This window comes from Manacus candei, unplaced genomic scaffold (genome assembly GCF_025592945.1).
Source record: "Manacus candei isolate 608988 ecotype Guabito, Panama unplaced genomic scaffold, ASM2559294v1 h1tg000005l, whole genome shotgun sequence".
Taxonomy (NCBI): Eukaryota; Metazoa; Chordata; class Aves; order Passeriformes; family Pipridae; genus Manacus; species Manacus candei.
In genome coordinates this window covers 19,212,917-19,233,386 of record NW_026138053.1, presented here as the reverse complement: position 1 = coordinate 19,233,386, position 20,470 = coordinate 19,212,917, and the positions used below count along the sequence as shown (strand labels likewise).

Sequence of the window (20,470 nt, the reverse complement as noted above, 5' to 3'; positions counted from 1 at the left end):
CTTCCACTATCTTGATGGCCAGGTGCATGTTACTTTCCAGCTATTTCTCCTCATTACCTAACCTGGTATCTGAACATTTTGAACACTGGTATCATAGATTTGTGTTATCTGGTCTGTTTTAGACTTGTTTTTCATCCTAAAGACCTAGCATGAGATTTCTAATGGACAAAATAATGATTATTTAAAAACAAGCACAAACACCAAACAAAATATAACCCAGCAACTTATATCATCAGATCTCTTGATAGTCTATTTGTGAGCTTGTTAGATTAAAGAGGATTTGTTAAAACATCACAACTTTTAAGGCTAGCAGCTGTATCTCATGAAGTAAAATCAGGAAAAGTCAGAATATGTATCATAGGCATAAAGTTTCTGTTCTAATTCATGGCTTATGTGGATTAGAGTTTATGCACCGGAAGCTTTCCTGAAATTTTTTGGTATCAGTTCACATCCAAACGGAGGAGGAGACTATATTTTTGTTTCTAGTGGCAATGTGAAGGCAGTCTCATAAGCAGAAAATGTAGAAAATGGGCATTTCCATCAGTTTTTATAAGAACCATATTTGGAAGCTGTGCAATTTGAACACTTGCCCTGTTTCATCCTCAGATCAATAATTCCTAAACTCCAACATAAACTTTCTCTTACACGTATTTGTCAGACGTATTTGTGTTCAATTTGTGATTACTGGTTGTTATGAAGTGAAGGCTCTAACATGGCGATGTCAAATACTGAGCTTGTAAACATACTTTGGGTGCAGGCAGCAGGAAGGGAAGTAAATCATTATGCTTCTATTGCCTCTTTTGCAGTTAATGAAAATAATGTGAGGGAAATTAAGTACAATGGCAAGTTTAAGTATTGGGGGTTTTTTATTAAGTCATGATAGGCTTCTGCTTGTATTCAAAGTATTTGTATTCAAAGTACTACTGCGTGCTACTGTGTAATTGTTGCCACTAAGTTTCAAAACCTTAATGATGTTTTGGAGGAAGGAGGAACTATATTTTGAAAACAAATATCCCTAAGTTCGAAAAATTGCAAGTGTTGCATTTCAAGGGGACGAAATAATCTATTTTAAACTACGAAAGAACTTGTGGACACTGTGTCTATGGAATAATGTTAGATAAATTTAAATGTGTTAGCTCTGTGGTGCCATTAAAAATGCTATTTTTGGCTGAAAAGGAGCAGTGGTTGCTTGTAAAATAAAGGAACATCAGATTATTTCATCTACCCTTGGCTGGGCTCTTTGGAATGTGGTCTGCATTTCTAGCACTCACACTTAAGGAGGATGCACAGGAAGGAAAAAATGTGAAGTTAAAATAAAATTATACAAACCTAAATAAAAGGGCAAAATGTAAAAATTATTCTGTAGTGCATGTCACCAGGCAAGTGCATAAAAAAAAAAAATTGGTTTCCATTGTAACTCTGGCAAGTAACAAAGGTATACATTAAGAGGGGAAAAAAAAGTGGTCAGCAAGAAAAACATGGTATTTACATGACACAAAAGTCAGGATTGCAGATCATTCTGTATTTCTTCCCCAAAAAGACACAATTGGAGCCAATTGTCCAGATACTGCTTCCATTTCAACTATAAACTACTTCTATATTGAACTCTTTAATTTACGGTGTCACTTCACCATCTGTAAAGTAAGAGATGTTAGTATAGTGGTGTCAGCTGTGCCAAAAATCAAGTCTATCATGTTCATCCTGCCGTGGTTCTGAATATCACAGACTATTTCTATCACAGGAATTCTTTGACTTGTAGTTTTACAGATATAACCAGGTGTCTGTCTGTACTTGCTAAACAGAAGCTATAGACTTAATGCAGAAGCTGTTGAATTAGATGTTTTGATCCCTCTTATGCCAGAAGCAAGGGGAAAAAAGTACTTGGAGGTAATTTAAAAAACCAACAGCTCCAAACCTTATAACAAGCCCTTAGTACCACCTCTGCTGTCTTCAAGCACAGTAATGTGTACACTTGGGAACAGCAACTAATCTCTCGTGTATGGGAAGTATATTCCTTCTCCTCTCCCTGCACTGCTGTAAAACCAGTGCTCCTATTATGTCAAGGTCCATCGCCTTTGCTGCAACTTTGATATGCTTGACCTAAAAATATTGCTGTGAGTGAATTATTTACAATGACACTGAGGAGCAATTTTCTAGAATGTTTCTATGGCCTGTGGGCATTGTACTGAGTACATATGTATCATATTAACAAAACCCAGGAAAATTACCATGAAACCTTCCCACAGTATTTCACAGCAATCGTCACCAAATTGTGATTGTTCTGTGGCTTTACAGCATAAGAAAAGATGAGTGCAAGCCAGCATCTCTTGTGGGGTGTGGAATAAAAGTATTGCTTTCCAATGAACATTATTAAATAACTGGTGTGTAGAGGTTGACTTTAAGCTGTGTGAAACACTATGTATCTGTACACTAAGAAGACATTTTTCTATTTGTATATGAAAACATGATGTAACTAAAATCGCTGATAAATTTAATGCTAGGCACCATTAAAAAAGACTGTTATTGCAGTGTCACCTCTTCAGAAACCATTAAAAACTTGTAGTTTAGGTGAAAATATCTGTTTTATATTTGTAATGGGTATGGGCTGATTATTTGTGCCAATAAGGTCAGTGCTGGCTGAGGTTTCTGCACCCTGTTCTAGTAAGGTAGGAATCACTGATCTTCAATTAGTACTGCCTTAGAAAAGGATATAACTTTATCTTTTTCTTGCATTGGAGTCTGTCTCTCCTTAATGCTAATCATTCAAACATTATCAGCACAGCAAACATACAGAAACCACTCATGTTCCAGGACACTGGTTCTTTCCAGTGTTGAGAAATTCCAGAATCTTCTGTTTTGATAAGTATTTTCTCTGTTAAAAATACATAACTTATCTATAACTAGCATTAATAAATGTATTGCAAAACCAAGACCCGGGGTTTAGGTTTCAGTAAGGAACTTTGTTTTTGCTACAGCATGAATCATACTAGCTTCAGCTTAATTTGAAAATTTCTCCTTCTAGATAGAATGTATACCTTTGAGTCTTGCTTTTAATATGATCTTTATCTGTCTGCAATATGTAAGTCTGTGGTAATTCAAATTCCCATTTTTGTAGAAATGGGTAAACCTAAAGATACAGGCTTATCTCTGAACAGCATTGCTGAGAAATCATTCATCCATAGCAACTCTTCCTTTTAATACTTTACTCTTCTGTCTCTGACTATGATAGCATTCAGATCCTGTGGGTTCGTCTCTAGTAAATATTGGAATAAGAAAAGATAATCTTCTGAAATATCAATTTTAAATAATGTCCAAATAATTTCAGGATTTATTGTGCTAGTGTGATTACACCTTTGAGGGGGCCTGATTTTTTTTTTCTATAAATATTAGTTTTGCATATGACAAAGGACTGATCTCTTTCAGGATTGAAATATATCTTTACCATTTAATTAGACTGATAACACAAAGTTCAAGTATAGGTGTATTGTCCCATGACAACCTTGATATTTGTATCCTGTTCAGTTGCTACCTGGTGAAACTTAAGAAAAGCAACTACAGTACACAAGATAAATTGCTGTGTAACTGATGTGCTGAGGAAACTTTGTAAATAACCAAACCAAAGTATTGTTTTTGAACCCACTCATAATGAGGAAGAACGACATGACTGCTGTGGCATTATCTAACCTTTGTAAGCAGTTCTTACTGCAAAATATTTGAGTTGCACCAAGTCTAAAGACTGAACTTACCTTGAATGATTGTGTGATGTGAGAAATGTAGACTGGTCCTTCTGTGTGTCTGATAAAGGGTTGTAAGGAAATAAGGACAAAAATGTGAGTTTATTTACACTTTTATTTTCTTATTAGTATCTGCAATACTGAGAGTGTGACATAGGTACTCAGTTTACAGTAATTTTACAATTTAACTACTTTTCAATTTTTATTTCTGGGTATACATTTCTCTGTCATTGTTCAGATGCCTAAAAAAGTCAGATGCAATAGTAAGGGTTGTCTAATAATATTTATGTGCTCAGAAACAATTTCATGTAAAATTAATTAATTTATTTGATAAAACATTTGATCCATAACTTTGAAATCTCATTTGCTCCCATTTGTATTTGTCATGACAAGTATAGAAAAAACTTTTTAAGTATTCCACAATGCCTAGTTAAAATGGCATGTAAATATTCTTTCCTTCCATGTCAGAGTCCTTAGGAGTGGATATACAGAGTTTCCTGTACAGTTATTTATTTCTGCACACATACTAAATAAGAGTTTTTATGGTTTCAGTAATACTCAACCCTGTAAGGACAATATTCCAGAAAAAGGCAGTGTTTTTTTTTTTCTAGTCAGCTAAGTTAAACACACTTAAAAACAAGCAAGCAAAAAGTGAATACTCCCAACTGTTTTTCTGACCAGAAAAATGTAGCTTATAAGAAGTTTGTTTCTCACTACTGCTTTCAGAGCTGCTGTTCCTCTCAACGGCAACTGTAAAATGTGGGGCCACAGTTGCATTCATTGTTCAGTGAGCTTGTCCACAAAGTTAAACCCACCGACAGCAATGAATGTTGATTGTGACCTTTTTTGTAAAGCTTGGCAGGGTGGGGGAGAAACATCATATGATGGTTAGGTTGCTATCTTCGGTGTTAAGGCCTGAAAGCATGAAGTAAGGAGGAGGATGGTTAGCTGGAGGGTACAATCAACGGTCGATGGTTTTCACTTTAATTCCAAACTCACCGACAGCGTTGAATGTTCACTGAAGCAACCACTACAACAGAACTCCATTGACTTGACCGCATCCTCAAATGTCTGAAAGGAGGGGGGGAAAATCAAAATTCACACAATGATTTTAAGCATACAGATGATGCAACTTCAGTCATTTTTCTCTTACCAACACCCTTCTCTGCCCATCGTAATTCAGTCTTTGTGCAAGGAGCTGGCAGTTTCCCAAACTTCTTTCTGTGAAAAGAAAAGATATTTCACTTATTCAGGCTTTAATAATAAAGGTTGGGGATGCAGGCACAAGTGGATTAATTTTGTCTGTTATTTCCTGAGACTGAACTTCATAGCAAAATGAAACACAAGATTTCATATATGAACAGAGCTGGCTAAGAGTGTTATGAATCAGTGTTGCCAATTAGAGCAAAATTTCTTTTGCTGACATGGTTCAATTGGATTTAAACTTGCTTAGGATTGATGAAAAATATATAAAGAGGCTTAATTTCTCAATAAACATCTTACAGAGACAGAAGGCTTTTCTTCCTTACAAATTGTCACACATGCAGAACCTGTTATGAGTTTTCAGGAGAACAAAATAGTGAATGTATATTAAGACTTGACCTAAATTTGTTTTCATGTATTTTTTTAGGTGGTGGCATGCTGTGCATATCCAGTACTGCTCATCACACAGTAAAGTCCTTATTCTTAAAAATTTCGACAGTAACATAACATTTTTTCCCAATCAATTGTCTTAATTATTAATAAAAATGAATAATAATTTTAAAAAGCAGGATTGTAATGTTTGTGTTGCAGAAGGGTTTTAGAGGCTGTATCAGAAGGTAAAACAAGGTAATCTATGAATTTTACCTTATTTGCATTTGGGAGCAGAATTCTTCTGCAGAAGGTGTTCTCGATGCTCAGCTGGTCAGAATTCTTTTTTGCAGGTCTGCTCTTGCTGTGCTGAAATTGTGTGACCGATTCATTGACTTCTGTGAATTGCTATTTGTTTACTTATCTTTTGGTAAAAGATGTTTTATACTCTCTCATCAATCTCTGATTATTTGTAAGTCTTTATGAATGTTGGGGGGTTTGTTTCTACTTTGTAAAAGGAACCCGCACCAAAAGACTGGAGCTCATAGGTATGGTACCTGTGTCTATTTTGTAAACAAACACCATGACAAGGACTTTGTTCTGACTGTTTCTTTCAAATAATTGCTCTGCATGTAGAGGTATTTATTACATCATTTAACTCAACATTATTTTTATCTAATATTACTGAAAGACAAAGTCATTAATATAGTCCATTGGAGAACTAGACAAGAATGGAATCCATTAATTTTCTTCTTTATGTAGTTTAGATGTATTTTGTTTAGGAAGGCCACTGTGGTTAGGAGTATATCTGAATTCTAATCAAATGTGGCAGTACATCTTTCTTTCCTGATACAACTGTATGGGATATTTGCTGCCAATAGTTTGGCTTTGAAGTTTATTTTTATTTTTCCATTTCTTTGTAGTGGTTTTTCAAAGGTTTAATTCCATGGATATTATGAGAAGACTTCTGTACACCAGCATGAGTGATGAGAGAATAAGGCTCTCCAACTCAGTCTTTTGTGCATCTGCATCTGTTCAACTTTGTTCTAGCCAAATGAACTGACTTTATGGTTTAGGGTTGCTTATGTTTCAGATCCACCCTATTATGAGCTTGCTTTTTGTACGTCATTTCTTTCAGTACTTATTCTTATGCTCTTATTCCCTGCTTCCATCTGTCACTTCATATTTCAATATGGGGTCCTGCCTGGCTGCTATCTGGCAATCAGGATAGAGGGTAGGGGAAGAAGAGAAGCTGCATAGAGCAGAGCTTGTGGCTGGGTGGATTGCATCTCAGAAGGAATTACTTTCACAGGTTATTATTAATGCCTCCCACCCCATATACTGGAAAAACCTCAGGATTTCCTTAGTTATCTAGCCTCTGAAATGGGCTGAAACTTGTGAAATGGGCTGAAGCTAGGTACAAAAAGTATTCCTGGGTTCCAGCCCTAATTCCTCGTGTGTGCAGGTTACGCAGGGTAAATATGCTGTCATCATCTCTCATCTGGTTTTCATTTTTTTAAAATCCCTTACCAGGCTTAGCTGGCTGTTACAAATGCCAGGTTTATTTTAAATTTTTTTTCAGATCTGGAAGCTTATGTGAACATTCATATTGGATGTAGTTTTTTTTTTTTTTTAATTTAAGGTTAGTAGGTCATAAATAAACCAAAGCACTTTCCTTGCTATGAGCAATAGGGTCGTGGTGTACATGAAATATCGCTTTAAAAAAATCGGAACCTAACGTGAATTGACAGAGGTACATGAGGAAGTAGTTCATCGTGTGGCTGCAAAGACCATAGGGATTTGGACTGCTAGAGCTGCCTGTCTTAGGAATAGATTAGATATCTTGTCTGATGACCTGTACATAATTTAAGTGACTGCCTTTGCAAGTCCTTCCAGAGGGCAACTGTGTGAAGTAGAGCATCTCATCCTCAGTCTTCAGTCCTCTTCTTCCTCTTCATGGCCTGACCTAAATTGAAGATATGGGTGTTGTGCTGCACACAAACAGACAATTACTTCAATGCTATGTGAACTGCATCTTTGGTTCTAATTAGTTACCTTTTCTGTTTTGACCTTTATCTTGCTTTAAAAGACCAGTGTTCCATCACTGTACTGGTAAATACTGGCAACTGTAGCACAGTGCACTCATGTTTAACAACAGCCTTATGTAAAATAGGAGCAAAAGCTCCCTGTCCCTGCTTAGAAGTGGTAGAGCTATCAAATACTACTCTGCCCTGTTTATTGCCTCACCTTTTCCCTTCTTCCTTCTCTCTCTCCCACATATAAATGCCAGATGAAATATGAATGATAGATGTCAGCCAGATAGAAGTCTGGCTTGCAGGCCACTTCAAACAGCTGTCTTAGAACTTTTACCAGTCTTACTGCCTGTACAGCAGGGAGGTTTTTTCTTAGGAACAAATACTTTGGTGAATACACACATCTCAAGTTTTAGATACTTTTTCTAATGGTGCATTAGAACAATCTATCCAGATTGTATGCTGGTTAACATTGTATGTTAACATATTTATGAGACAGATACTCTGCACGGTTTACAGAATCATTTTTCTTTTGCTGATATTTAATTCTTACTGGAAGGTGGAATTCAGACTTTTTGAAGACAAATATTCATTTGTATAAAAGGAAGACAACAAAACAGTGTTAATACTGATACTGGAAAGTTATCTCATGGATACAGTTGTTGGCTACTTCCACCTCCTGCTTGCCCTCTCCCACAGTCTGTCAACAGATTTCCAGTTATACACTTGGGGACAGGAAGAAATGCAATGTGTGGATTTTTTTTTTTTAAATTGTCTTGCAGAAGTGAATTCCAGTGGCAGCATCTAAAAGTGGCACTAGCACACTTGGGATCAGATTCTCAGCTCGTGTAAACTGACACAGCTCCACTGACGTCAGTGGCATCTGCATTTACACCAGCTGGCACCTGGATGCTCATCTGGAAAAAAGTGAGGTAGAACGATCAGTTATCAGCTCTTATATTTTCTGGGTTTTGTGTTGTGTTCATCTTTTTTTATTAAACCTTTCTAAAATGACAAATTTTCATGTAGTATTGACATTTTACTCGCAATAAATTAGCCATAATACTAAATCTCTGAGTATTGACACTGCTGTGCTTCCACCAAAAGGAATTAAATCCAGCTGACTGTAGTTATTAGAAATTCAATTTATTCTTCTGTGACATTCAGTTATAAGCTGAAAGTAAAAAAATCTGTGCAGCTATCAAGAGGAAGTCCTTTTTCTGACAAAATGAAAAGTGTTTGTTTCTTCTGTGGTCTTAAAAAATGCAAGAACAGAATGAAATAACTATGACTGTAATCTAAGACTCTCACTGTATTCTACAGACACTAACTGCAGTTGTTTCTGTGGTCTGTTGGAGCTCCTAATTACTGATGCAGTAAATCTAAGGTTAATGCTTTTCAAGAAATCCAACTAGACAATCGCCATGTTTTCGTGTTGTCTTAAACCTATGGAAACATCTTTGTTAACCTCTGCTGGGAAAAAAAAGAAATGTTTTAGGGAGTATTTCAGCATTTACTGGAGTACACCCATCTCTGGGGAAAAGTAGCAGCTGCATAACATCTTGAAGCACTAGTGCATGCCAGCCTGAGACAGGAGGAAAAACTGGGATTGCCTTGTTTGAATTCTGCATTCTACAAGGCTGCTTTTTTGTATGTTATGATATGAAGAAATCTAAAGATATGCAGAATCATCCTGGTTCTTGCTCATAGAATAAGAGGATGGAAAATATCTTGGCCCACCAAAAAAACACTTTGAGGTGAAATAATATCCCCAAGACTTTTTTTAAATTAAATTAAAACTTGTTTGACATGTATAGCCATCACAGAGCGATCTGAACTTCACTGAGTCCTATCAGAGTTCTGCTGGCTCAGAAACCATAACATCTACAAATACCTACTTCATGTGTTTGTAGCCTTTGACTAGGTTTTGCTGTCCAAAAATTGACTGTGCTCTTGAAATTGAACCCATCAGCTAATATTACATGTCTACAACACTGGCTATGAGGTGGGATGCTGATTAGCCAAGCTAATTTAGGAGCAGAACAAATGTGAGGAGCAGCAATGATATTAGTTCAATCAAATATTTGATTGCACTTCCAGAAATAATTTAATTGCAGAGCTCAAAACTGTACTTTGCCCATTAGAATTTTACCTGATTAGTATTGTGTTAAATCTTGATATTAAAGACCCTTCCAACCCCAAATTTAATGTAAAAATACCCAAGGCAATATTGTCTTTTTGTGTACTGCTTTAGATTTGTTGTGCTTCAATCAATATAAATTGTTACTCTTATTTAACAAATCATAGTTGCACTCATGTTCTATACAGACTTTTATATCTGACCTATTGAGCCTGAATGCAATTTATTACTTCATGTTGTTAGTCCTTTTTGAAATCGTAAGAGCTTTTCCAACATACAGGATTGAGGCCCTGGCTCTATAAGCTTTACTTTTTACTTAAAGCCAAGAAATCGGTAAATAAATTCTTATACTGCCTGTATTTTCCCAGCCTTTTGAATCACAGTTCTCCACTCTTTGTCATTGGAACACATTACTATTTATGGAAGATATGCACACATTTCAGTGTCCATAAATCATACCAAACATCTGTTCTTTAGATCAGTAGATGGAGTATGGTAACTGCTTCTTACACTTATATCCATGAAGTAATGCTCACCTACTGATGTTATGCTTAAACTTTAATATTTTAGCAAATATTTCAGTAATTTAACTTTCCAGGCAATGTAATTCAAGACAAAATGAATTGCAAGCACAGTCTGGCATAGAGCTCTGTGTGGCCTATACCTGAAAAATGTCAAGTGAAAGTTGTCAGGTAGAGGGGGTAAACATTAATAGCAACATGATCAACCTGACTAAAACAGAAGAGATTCTGTAAGTCATTCTCTCCACTCATTACTGCCTTTGAAGGGAATTTCTTTCCCTCCCTCTTCCTGTTATAGCTTTAAACAGGCATCCTTCTTTTATTTGATGAATCTGGATTATGTGTAGTGGTCCGCATTTTTGCCTTAGTAGTCTGATCTATTTCCCATGTGATTCTGCAGGCAAGATTCTAAGGCCAATAACTGGGAAGTTGTGCTCTGAGAACACGTGGTATCTGTGGAAACCAAGACTGTGTGCAAGTTAAAACGTGAGAGGTGGGGAAAGAGAATGTTGTATGATAGGATGGGCACTGGATGGAAAAGCACAGGATAAATTTTCTTATTCTGTCTTCAATCTCAGTGTTAGTATTTTTATGTAAAATGTTTTCAGTTGTAAAGGGAAGAATCTTCAGATTGTGTCCTGTTTAGCATTTATGTCAAGTCTTTATTTAGTTGTTATATATACTGTGGATTCATTGGTTGATTTTCAATATCTTTGTATTCTTTTTATGGGAATGGAGACTTGATACTTCGGGGCTACAGTTATGAATGTCAGCATAGAAACTGAGTTTTCGTAGGAAGAAAGTATGTATAAATATGGACAGTAAAAATATTCTATATTTCTAAAAGTTATTGAGTCCTTCTTTAGTCAACTGTAAGACAGTAGACTGTAGTTCTTTATCTGAAGAAAACGGACTGATTACTTTTAAATTGCCTACAAATCCTCTTGGTTTAAAAAAAGCCACACTGATTCAGAATAAATTTGGAACACCATGTTAGGATTTCTGGAGTATTTCAGTACTGTTTGCTTGTTGTCTTTTAGGTTCTTTGCAGTGATTATATGAAATAGATATATTCATAAAAACACGCTTGGGGACTTTTGAAATCTTTTGTTTACTTTGTGCTCTTGATTTTTTTAATCAAAAGGTGCTGAGTGCAGGTTTGCTTTAGAGATCCTCCATGTGTCCAGAGTGCAATAGCAAATGGCTTTAATATCCCATCCCCCTCTTCATTCTGTGTTGCCATAGGAATGGTCTGCCAGAATTACCAAATTCAAATAATTATGGTCCTGCAGCACAAAGTTTCTTTTGATCAAGAGCGAGTCATTTGAACCCTGATGTTTAGTGGGTAATACTTACAGCCTCATAAAAGTGTAGTGATGGCTGATATCTCATAGTGCTTTGAACATGTGAAGTGCTATATAAACAATATAGGGCTATTGCACACAACCCAAGCTATTAGCATCTGAGGCACAGTGCCCCAGGCCCTTGGAAGGGAAGTCACGTCTTCACTGGAAAAGAGGCACCTTTTTTGAATTCTGTCTGCTTCCAGATTAGGTATCAGGATCTTTCTAGGTAGCGAATAGACATGAAAAAGCACATTTTTTTCAAACACTGTATTTATTACACTGCACTGGATACTAACTAAAGGCAGGCAGCATTTGGTTAGAAAATGTGAGGATGGTAAATCATTGCCTGTTTGCATTATTTCCTTTCCTGTAATTGTATTTTGGCATTCCTGCATTTTTCCTCTCTGTGAAATATCTGTATGCATATCAATTTGTTGCTAATATACTTGGTATTTTTCCTGTGTAATTTGAAACAGATGAGAGATTACGCTTCATTTTTTTTCCTAAAAATATCAACATACTTTACAGAATTTAGACCACAGACACAATTCAAGAGTATGTTGAACACTCCATGAGTGTCTGTGTGTAAATGGTGGTGAAATCTTATTCTCAAGATAGCAATACAAGCTAAGAAAATAGTAGGGAGGCACTTGCTAAACAGCTGATGTAACATCTGTCTATCAGAGCTGAAGGTACTGCTCAGATGAGAACAAAGTTTTCTTAGGATTGATGTAATTGCCTTATTTGCCCTATTTTTACTTTTTCACACATTTTTCATGCTCTGATAAAAAAGGGCTACTGCTTGGGACCCACAAGATGTACCTATCTTGCAATCACTACAACATGAAGTCTGGGGTAGGAGAAAGGCTCATGGCTATTTCCAGGGAGAAGAGGAAATTCCTTGAAATCTTTTTATGCCCGTCGTTGCTCCAGCTTAAAAGCAAAACAGTTCTTGATCCAGAGCTGGCAAAACATTCTTTTTGCCTTTTGATGGTGTAACTTCTTTTCAACAGCAAAGACTATTTTAAAGAATTGCATTTTTCTCCTTGCTTGTTGTGTGGTTTTCTAATGTCTTGAGCTAAGCTTTTAGGCATGTTAAATGATGTAAACAAGTTTTGGATTTTTGTTACTGTTATCTAGGAACAGCCATTCAAAACAAATATGCTATTGACTCAACTCTAAAAAGCTCTGAACACAGAATAAACTCAGACTTTGAAGGACTGGGCACACAGTTTAAATATTTAGCATAGCAAAACCCATTGCAGTACAATTGCTTGTACAGGATCCAATGGTTTACAGCACAAATGCAAAGTATAATCCCATGTATTCAGGAAGCAAATGCCTAGTTAGTTTACTGTTTTCTGGTGGCTTTTTTTTCATCAAGACCAACATACACATACAAACTACTTATTTTCTGCTCTGGTAAAGGCATTTTTAAGTAATAAATATTCTTCTAAAGAAAAATAATGCACAATAAAGAGATACAACATTACCATAACTGTTCTAAAGGCCTTATCTTTACTATTGAAAAATGGTGCACCCTTTAATGGTTCATAATCTGCCTGTTTTTGTGTCTTCCTCTACATTCTCCTCCTTGTCCTTGTTAAGCTCAGCTGCCCTTTGAAAAGCTTTGTGCTCCAGTGACCACTTTAAACTTTCTATTGACAAAATAAAGCTGGACTCCTAATTTATTTTTCCAACAGAAGGTGCAAGTTGAAAGTGATCAGTGGCCCAAAAACCTACAGTGATAGTAAAGATGATTTTACTGGGAAGGGAGAGTGATGTCCAGTCTTCTTTTCCTCTGTCCTTCAATCCCCTTCTCCTACCCCTTTCTTATAACACTCTTGCTTCCTCTGACCTCCCAGAGTCCCAAGGAAACTGCAGTTCCTACATCTCTTCCCAAAGTTCCCTCTTTCCAGCCCCACAGCAGCAGGATTTGCCTTTTTGCAGCTATTTGCTATGGTAACGAAGGGTAGGCCAGTAAATCATATTTGGGACCTCAAATGAAACTGGTTTGTGAATCCAAATTCTGTCTCTTAAAACCCTGAGAAGACTGACTGGGAGATTGGTAATGAAGTAGATGAGTGAGTGGGATGAGAGAAGGCACATATAGCCAAATAGTATGTTTATGTGTAGTTTAAAAATACATGCAAACCCATGCAGACACTGTTCAGTGTGACAGAAGAAAGGGAAATGACTCTTTGTTTTGGAGATTTAAGCAGATCAGTACATTTGTAACATCCAGAAACCTCAAACATATTCAAAATGCATTTTTACACCCCAGGGTCTTGCTTTTCTTCAGTACCCAATACATTTAAATACACGAACTACAGTGAATAAATTGGCTTTGGAGTAAGTAGAAGACATTTTATGAAGTCAACACCTTCTCTAAAAATCTTCAGGTCTGCTATTACCATCTCAATAACCACTCCTAATTAACAAATCATAATCTAAACAATCATAGGTGATGTTGGCTATTCTGAGGCGTTTTGTTTTTCAGTACCTCCATGGATTTATACCACCTTTCTTCTTTTGATAGCTATCTCTTTTCTTGTTAAAGGTAATAAGGGATCTTGAGACTCACAGATTAAATTTTCTGTGCTGCTCAGTTGTTCTATTTGTATTTTTATTTAGAAAAAGCTGGGTGAAATTCCATTTGGTGGGAAGGCTCTGTTCTTTGAGTCCTATGGCAACACTATACTCCAAACACCCAGTGCAGAAACATTATGCTGGCTCTTAGCAAACAGGGTGAATTTCATTCTTATTGAATATGACCCAGGTGCTAAAAAGCTATAGCTGAAAGTGCTAGGTTAAAAGCATAAGTCAGCTAGGTACATAAATATTACATGGCTATATCTTTAATGGGCTCCTGTCGCAGACTTGCTTTGTTTAAAGATTTCCATAACCCTGCTGATTTATTGCATCTTTTCTAGAAGTATGCTGCTAGCAGGAAACTCAGTTGAAGCACTTTCAATCATGTTGGAGGATCATTATACTTTCACTTGAATAACTAATTAGTTGCAAGAAATTAACCACTGCTGTTTAGCACAAAAACACTTCCAAGAAGGGCTTTCATTTTTGTTGTGGAAAATGACCTCAGGCTCTTGAGTAGGTTGGGCAGAAAGGAGAAATAATGATCCTGCTGTATTTTAATATAACTTTTGTTTTCAATTCAACCCAATAACTAGCAGGCAGCATAGCTGTCTGAATAGGGCACTGCACTTGGACTTTGGATAAATGTGCTCTTATCTTCCTGGTCCCATGGATCTGATGGCTGACCTCATCCCATTGATTGAGACTGTCACTGAAGGCTGAGGGAGACGGAATACAAGAATGAGGAAGAAATACATTGGTGAATAGAATGGAAGAATATTATATGACCAAAGAAAGGATATAACCAGTCTCGTATGTCTCTGGAACCTAATTTTCTTGTGAAATGTAACTCATTTAACTGGCATGTGAGGGCCTTGCCTTGAGGTTCTTGCATAAGAGCTCAGTATTTTTGTCAGATGGTGTTCACAGCACTGCTAATATAATCTAAAACACAGTGAGGTGAGGGAGGAGAACAAACACATAAAATACTTAGTGCTTTGCCCCACTTCTGGGGTAAAAACTGCAAGGAATTTGAAGAAAAATAGTTTCTGAGATCTAGATTGTTCTCTAATATGTAAAATCCCTTTAAAAAGTCAGTAAGAGTGACAAATCCTAGATAACTTTCTCTCTGGAACTGCCATTTTGTAGCTGTTATTAGAGAAATACACATATACAATAGATTTTTAAATTATAAACCACAAGCATAATGATGCACATACAAATTGATTATCTCCTCTCAGTCTTCTCTCTCTACTGTATAGTCAGTGAATTCCTCAGGTATTTGGAAAAAAGAGACGTATTTTCCAGTAATGTGAGGGCAAAGGGGAGGGGAGGGGAAACCTATTGGTATTTTTTGCTCTCCTCTTCCTTCTCTCTAACCACACTTGGAAGTTTTGAAAGTTGTCTTCAATATGTGCATCTGAGATGTGATATAGAAATGCTGGGAATTATTCAGTGCAAAAACAGAGTGGGCTACTCATGGCAAACTCCTCCTGAATATCAAATATAAAGGTTCCTGTAATGCTTTAGCGCTTTTTCTCTTTCCTCTGTTCTTTGCCTTCTTTCCAATACTTATTCTCAAGCACCTATTTGGAGTACCTGAATGTTGGGATCAGAATCTCATTCAGTTCTTTATGATTGTATTGGGTTACCTGCATAGCATGTGTCTTCTGAAAATATTCACATAAATACATTATGTGTTTTGGCTAAGTTTTCAACTTATTGTATTGGTACATGAGAATGCAGGGGACAGGAAGGTCACATCTGACTTTATTTTGATGGGGAGGTTATCATATGTGCGTGCCAGGAAATCTAACTTCACGTGGGAGAAAACAGCAGAGCTCCTCTCTTTCTAGAGGCTGTGCACAATGCCATATCACCTTCAGTTGAAATCATGGGAGCATTTTTCCTGAGAAGCTATGAGGCAGATGATTTCAGATTGGTCATGCTGCCTCTAAAGCATGTGGGCACAAAGGCAGCCAAGAGCTTGTGTGAGTGTGTGTGTGTGTGTGTTGAAGTCTTTCTACTTTGGGATAGCTGTGCCTAACAGCCCACCAGGCAAAAGGAAGTGGGGAGAAGGGCTTAGTGCATGTTCTTTACTGCTTTCAAGAAAATTACCTACCAGAGTTTTAAAACAATGTATTTATTCCCCTGAAATTACATGCAGAGAATTTTGAAAGGACTAAGGGATTTTAAAAATTCCCTTCTCTTGTCAGAGGAATTTCTGGTAAAAATCCCAGTGTTTTCTTTTGTGCATCCATAAAGAGTGAAATCTGAGTGCAAAAATATCACAGAAATGTGTTAAATTCATTGCAATGTAGCTTTCAGGTGAACACTTTAGTTCTAGAACTGGTGGCTCATCCAAACTATGTAAACACTCACACTTTATAGTAATTACAACTGAATAACATGTAGCTGAATATAAAACCATTAACAGACATCTAAGTTATATGTTGTTGACAGATGTCTCAGTTTTCCTTTCCCAATTATGGACATGTTCTATGCTTTGCTCCCATTACCTGATTTTGCTTTGCTTGCTCTTTCATTTTGATCTGTAACTGTTCAGTGAGCATAAAGTGTCTTCAAATAACAGGTGCTGACTTTGAGAGTAGTTTCAAACTTCAGTTTGGACTTCTGCCTGCGGTTCAGATTGGGTTCATTTGAGTTCTTACTCAGGTTTAAATCTTGGAATTCCTTCCAACTTGGGTTCTCTTATTCATGCCACACCAAACACAGAGTTGCTACTTTTCAGACATCACCTGTCCCTAGATCATGGAAAATACATGCTTCTTCATAGTCTTGTACAATCAAAAGTAGAGGAAAATATGGAGTCTAGAAAACCTGCATATTTAAGGAGAAGAGAATGTAAGACTCTTCTTTAAAGGAAAACCTTTGAAATACACTAAAACAAATGGGCAGCTCTGTCTCCCTTGGATTTACACTTCAGTTATTAGATGATATCACAAAACACAAAGCTGATCATAAGTGAATCTACAGCAGAATAACCTTAGACCTCTTTACTGAGAAACTGCCTGTACAGATTGAATATGTTAAGTCAAGACCCTGAGGGAGAGAAATATTACTTCAAGTGGATTATAGGAAAAAGCGTGTAACTATGTTCCATTCTTTCCATTAGGAGACTCCTATGTATGACTTGAGTGTAAATGTAGCTAATTTTCTATTTCAGTAGCTGTGAATGTGTGTAGTTGAAAAGACAAAGTGAGAAAGTGGTTTGGGTTGGTCATGCATTTGAGAATCCTTGCTTTTATTGGCCCGTGCCGAGTAAACCAAATGTGAAGGGATTAGCTCTTAAAGCACATTACAGGTGATTTCAGGCAAATGGAAAGAAAGTTTCACTGTGGGAATTGGAAAAAGGTTCCGAATTGGAGAGACTGTGCTTGCTTGTCTGGTATAGTCCAGAAAGATTTTCCTCTCCTCTTTCTCTGCCATTTCCTTCTCTACTGAGGATATAAACCAACTTTATTTGTCTTCTCTTCTGTTTTTGCAAAGTGTAAGTCTGTAAACATGTCTATATGCCAACAAGTAAATATGTTTCTGTAGAATTTTACAGTGCACAAGTGCTCAAAGGTGGTTAATTAATGAATTTTGACATTCAGCAACAAATCATAGCTGCTTTTCTCAAATGGTCAGTTTTCCATAGAGAGCTGATAGCAAGTTTCTAGAGTTCAAAACCCCTTGTAAGAATAGTGAATGAGTATAAATAGGTACAAAGACTCATCAGAATTTTATAATTCTTGAGTGGAATTAGGAATAGTTTTATTGGTCAAAACAAATCTGTGCTTTTCAGATTATACCACATCTTGTGAAAATGAACAATTAATAGTCTTTCTTGCATTATGGCTTCTTTGTGTCTAATGCTTTCGTGTATATTATAGATGTTTGGCAGAGATGCATAGAAGCTGAATAATGAACAGTCTGAATTCTCTAGGCTTTGGTATTTTGCCCAGGATTTTTTCCTCTCTATCTTCATTAGGAAAAAACAATAAAGTAGTCTTGAGGCTTAGGACCTACTCTTTTTTTATTCTTTCTTGTGCTGTCTTGAGCCTTTGTATAGCACTAGTATCAACTATTCAATCAACGTCTTTGAAAAGCACCTACCGGGCTGCCAGATTCCTGTTGCAGAGGAAGCTAGATGGTGCCAAAAATCAGTCACTCTGTGCTAAATATTGCTGCTGGCTCCAATCCCTGTCTCTCAGAGTCTATAGAAGTCTAATCTTCTGTTCTTCAGTGAAAAGATGGCAGGATTTAAAAATGCCATCTGAAGTTGCTGTTATGTAACAAATGTCTTGCCATTCTGCGTGGTTAAGGAGTTGAACTGGTCTCTGGTCACAAATGATGGCCAGGTATCTTACATGGAGCACCGTTATTCTCAGCTGCTGTGGTATTTGTCCTTTAGTTCCTTACTTGCCAAAACTTAAGTTTTGTGAATTTAGAAATTCCTCTGTTTCAGACAAAGTGGTTTGCTTCCAGTCAAGTCTAAGCACCAACATCATGCTGCCTTGCACACGCTCAGAGTGCCAGCCAGCAGAGCACTTACAAAGCAGTTCAGCTGCCCCCAGCTTTCACCACCGAGATGACACCTGTGCAGTGTTGGCATACTGAGGATTGAAGTGGTGTTATATTAAAACTAAACTCAGAAAAAGTAATGCTGAAGCTAAAGGTGCAAACAAATCCATTCATAATTGTGAATGTATCCTTCATGGCATTTCCCATTTTTATAGAATTCAGGGACATTTTTAAAAATACTGAGAGCCATTTGATTGTGTATGAAAGAATAGAATTAATTTTTCAATCTCACAATATGCAGATATTTTTTAGTAGGCATTTAAAACAATCATTACAAAATTAGCCTAGTGTAAAACTGATCAAGCTGCATTATTTTTGTTAAAATTGTTCCACAGCTGGTGTAGGTACTTAATTAATGCATAGTACCAAAATTCAGTCTGAATTCTCAAATCACCCTGTTCAATGCTTGTCTCACTGGAGGAGCCCAAAGCTGCTGGTCATCAAAATATCTGCCAGATGACCTCCCTGGTGCTCAGGTCAGACTGGTGCTGGGCACCCCTCTGCCCAAGTGCCCCCTGGCCTCACTTCAGTATGTCTCGCACAGCAGGCTGGAGGAGCGTACAGCTCCCTTCCCCTCTGCTTTCTGCTCCTATGAGCAGCCATCAGAGCAAATCCTAAAGACAAGGGAACACGGTGTCTTGATTACCAAGCTGCAACCAGGCAGCTTGGTATTTTGCCAACTGAATATTTAGTTGCTCTTTGCAAATTGTGAAAGCTTATTGAGGAATCATTTAAGAGTATCTCTCAATCATGATATCTGGTTGTAGCTGGGGGAGGATTTATGTTTAAATCCCAGGTCTTCTGTGTCCTGGGTGGGCAAACTGTTCCTTGAAAGGGAAGCAGTACAAGTGCCTGTGCCTTTGTCAGCTGGAAGATAAGTGTTTTCATTGCCAAATTCCAGGAGACAGTTCCTGGCCATTTCACTGTAAGGCCAGCAGTATTAAATCCAAAATTTCAAGGATGCAATTCTAGACGTGTGACTCATTATTCCCCCATATAATTTAGGAGGACTATCTTTAACCTGCAGACTTCTAAGAGTCTTTTTGTGTATATAGTTCTTTAGACAGATATATATATTGCTTAGATATAAATCTCTATGGATATTTTGGGTATAGATGCTTCAAAGATAACTACAGCATTTATTATTTCTGTATGTTCAGTCCTTTGGTTGCTCGAACCTATTTTCAGGACTCTTCCTCTCCAATTAGGAAATGGATGTAATGATCGTGGGTTATGGTTGACTCTTCTTGTCCTTAACTAAGAGGTTAATGTATTCTTTGCTGCATGTTCTGCTTTCCTCATAGGCCTAAGTTGATATTGCTCCTTCTGCTGAAGTGACAGCTCCTGGGTGATGTTTGACACGGCGCAGCCAAGAAATCTGTATGCAGGATGTGTTTTCTCCAGCTCGATAGTTTTCCAGGAAGAGGTTTAGCAGGTAAACCAGAGCCCCAAAGTCTGTTTCCAGTATCAAAAGGCTTAGCTTCAACTGCTAATTCTAGAAATACAACATATGAACCTGGTATTTATGCATATGACTTTGATAGCTGAAAATGTTAGCATATGAATTTGAGAGTCTGAAAAGGATTTTTAGAATGCAAATTAGCTTTTAGCTAAGTCACACTGAAAGTAAACCTGAGAAGATAAAAGAAAATAATATTCATATGTAGCAAACTGCAGAGTTTATTTATTACTCTGTCAGCAAGCAGTTGGATGGCCCAGATGCAAACAGAAGGTTCATTATACCTTACAAGCTCATTTCTGGAGATAAAATGTTGGAAAACAGCTCTGAGATAAATTTCTTGTTTAAATATTATTAATATGGAGAATTACTAGGGGAAGCAACCTGTAACCATTAAGGCAGTTTTTCTCCTTTGATAAACTTTATTTCAATGCTATGATCTGCCTTCAGTGTAAGAGAGCTCTAACCCTTTCCTGTCTGCAAAGC

General features: G+C 37.0%; 1 long non-coding RNA gene across 5 annotated transcripts in view; it reads right to left on the bottom strand.

Moving 5' to 3' along the window:
* Positions 1-3,835: 3,835 nt before the first annotated feature.
* The window catches only part of LOC127474460 (uncharacterized), a 60,546-nt gene continuing 43,911 nt past the window's right edge, over positions 3,836-20,470 (bottom strand). For 2 of the 5 annotated variants that reach the window (XR_007905857.1, XR_007905861.1), the window contains exons 4-7: positions 5,583-7,297; positions 4,888-4,955; positions 4,734-4,805; positions 3,836-4,649 (exon numbers count right to left, since the gene is read on the bottom strand). This is a non-coding gene — a long non-coding RNA (uncharacterized LOC127474460). The remainder of the gene's footprint in view (positions 4,650-4,733; positions 4,806-4,887; positions 4,956-5,582; positions 7,298-20,470) is intronic. The other 3 variants (XR_007905860.1, XR_007905859.1, XR_007905858.1) reach the window with 3 other exon arrangements.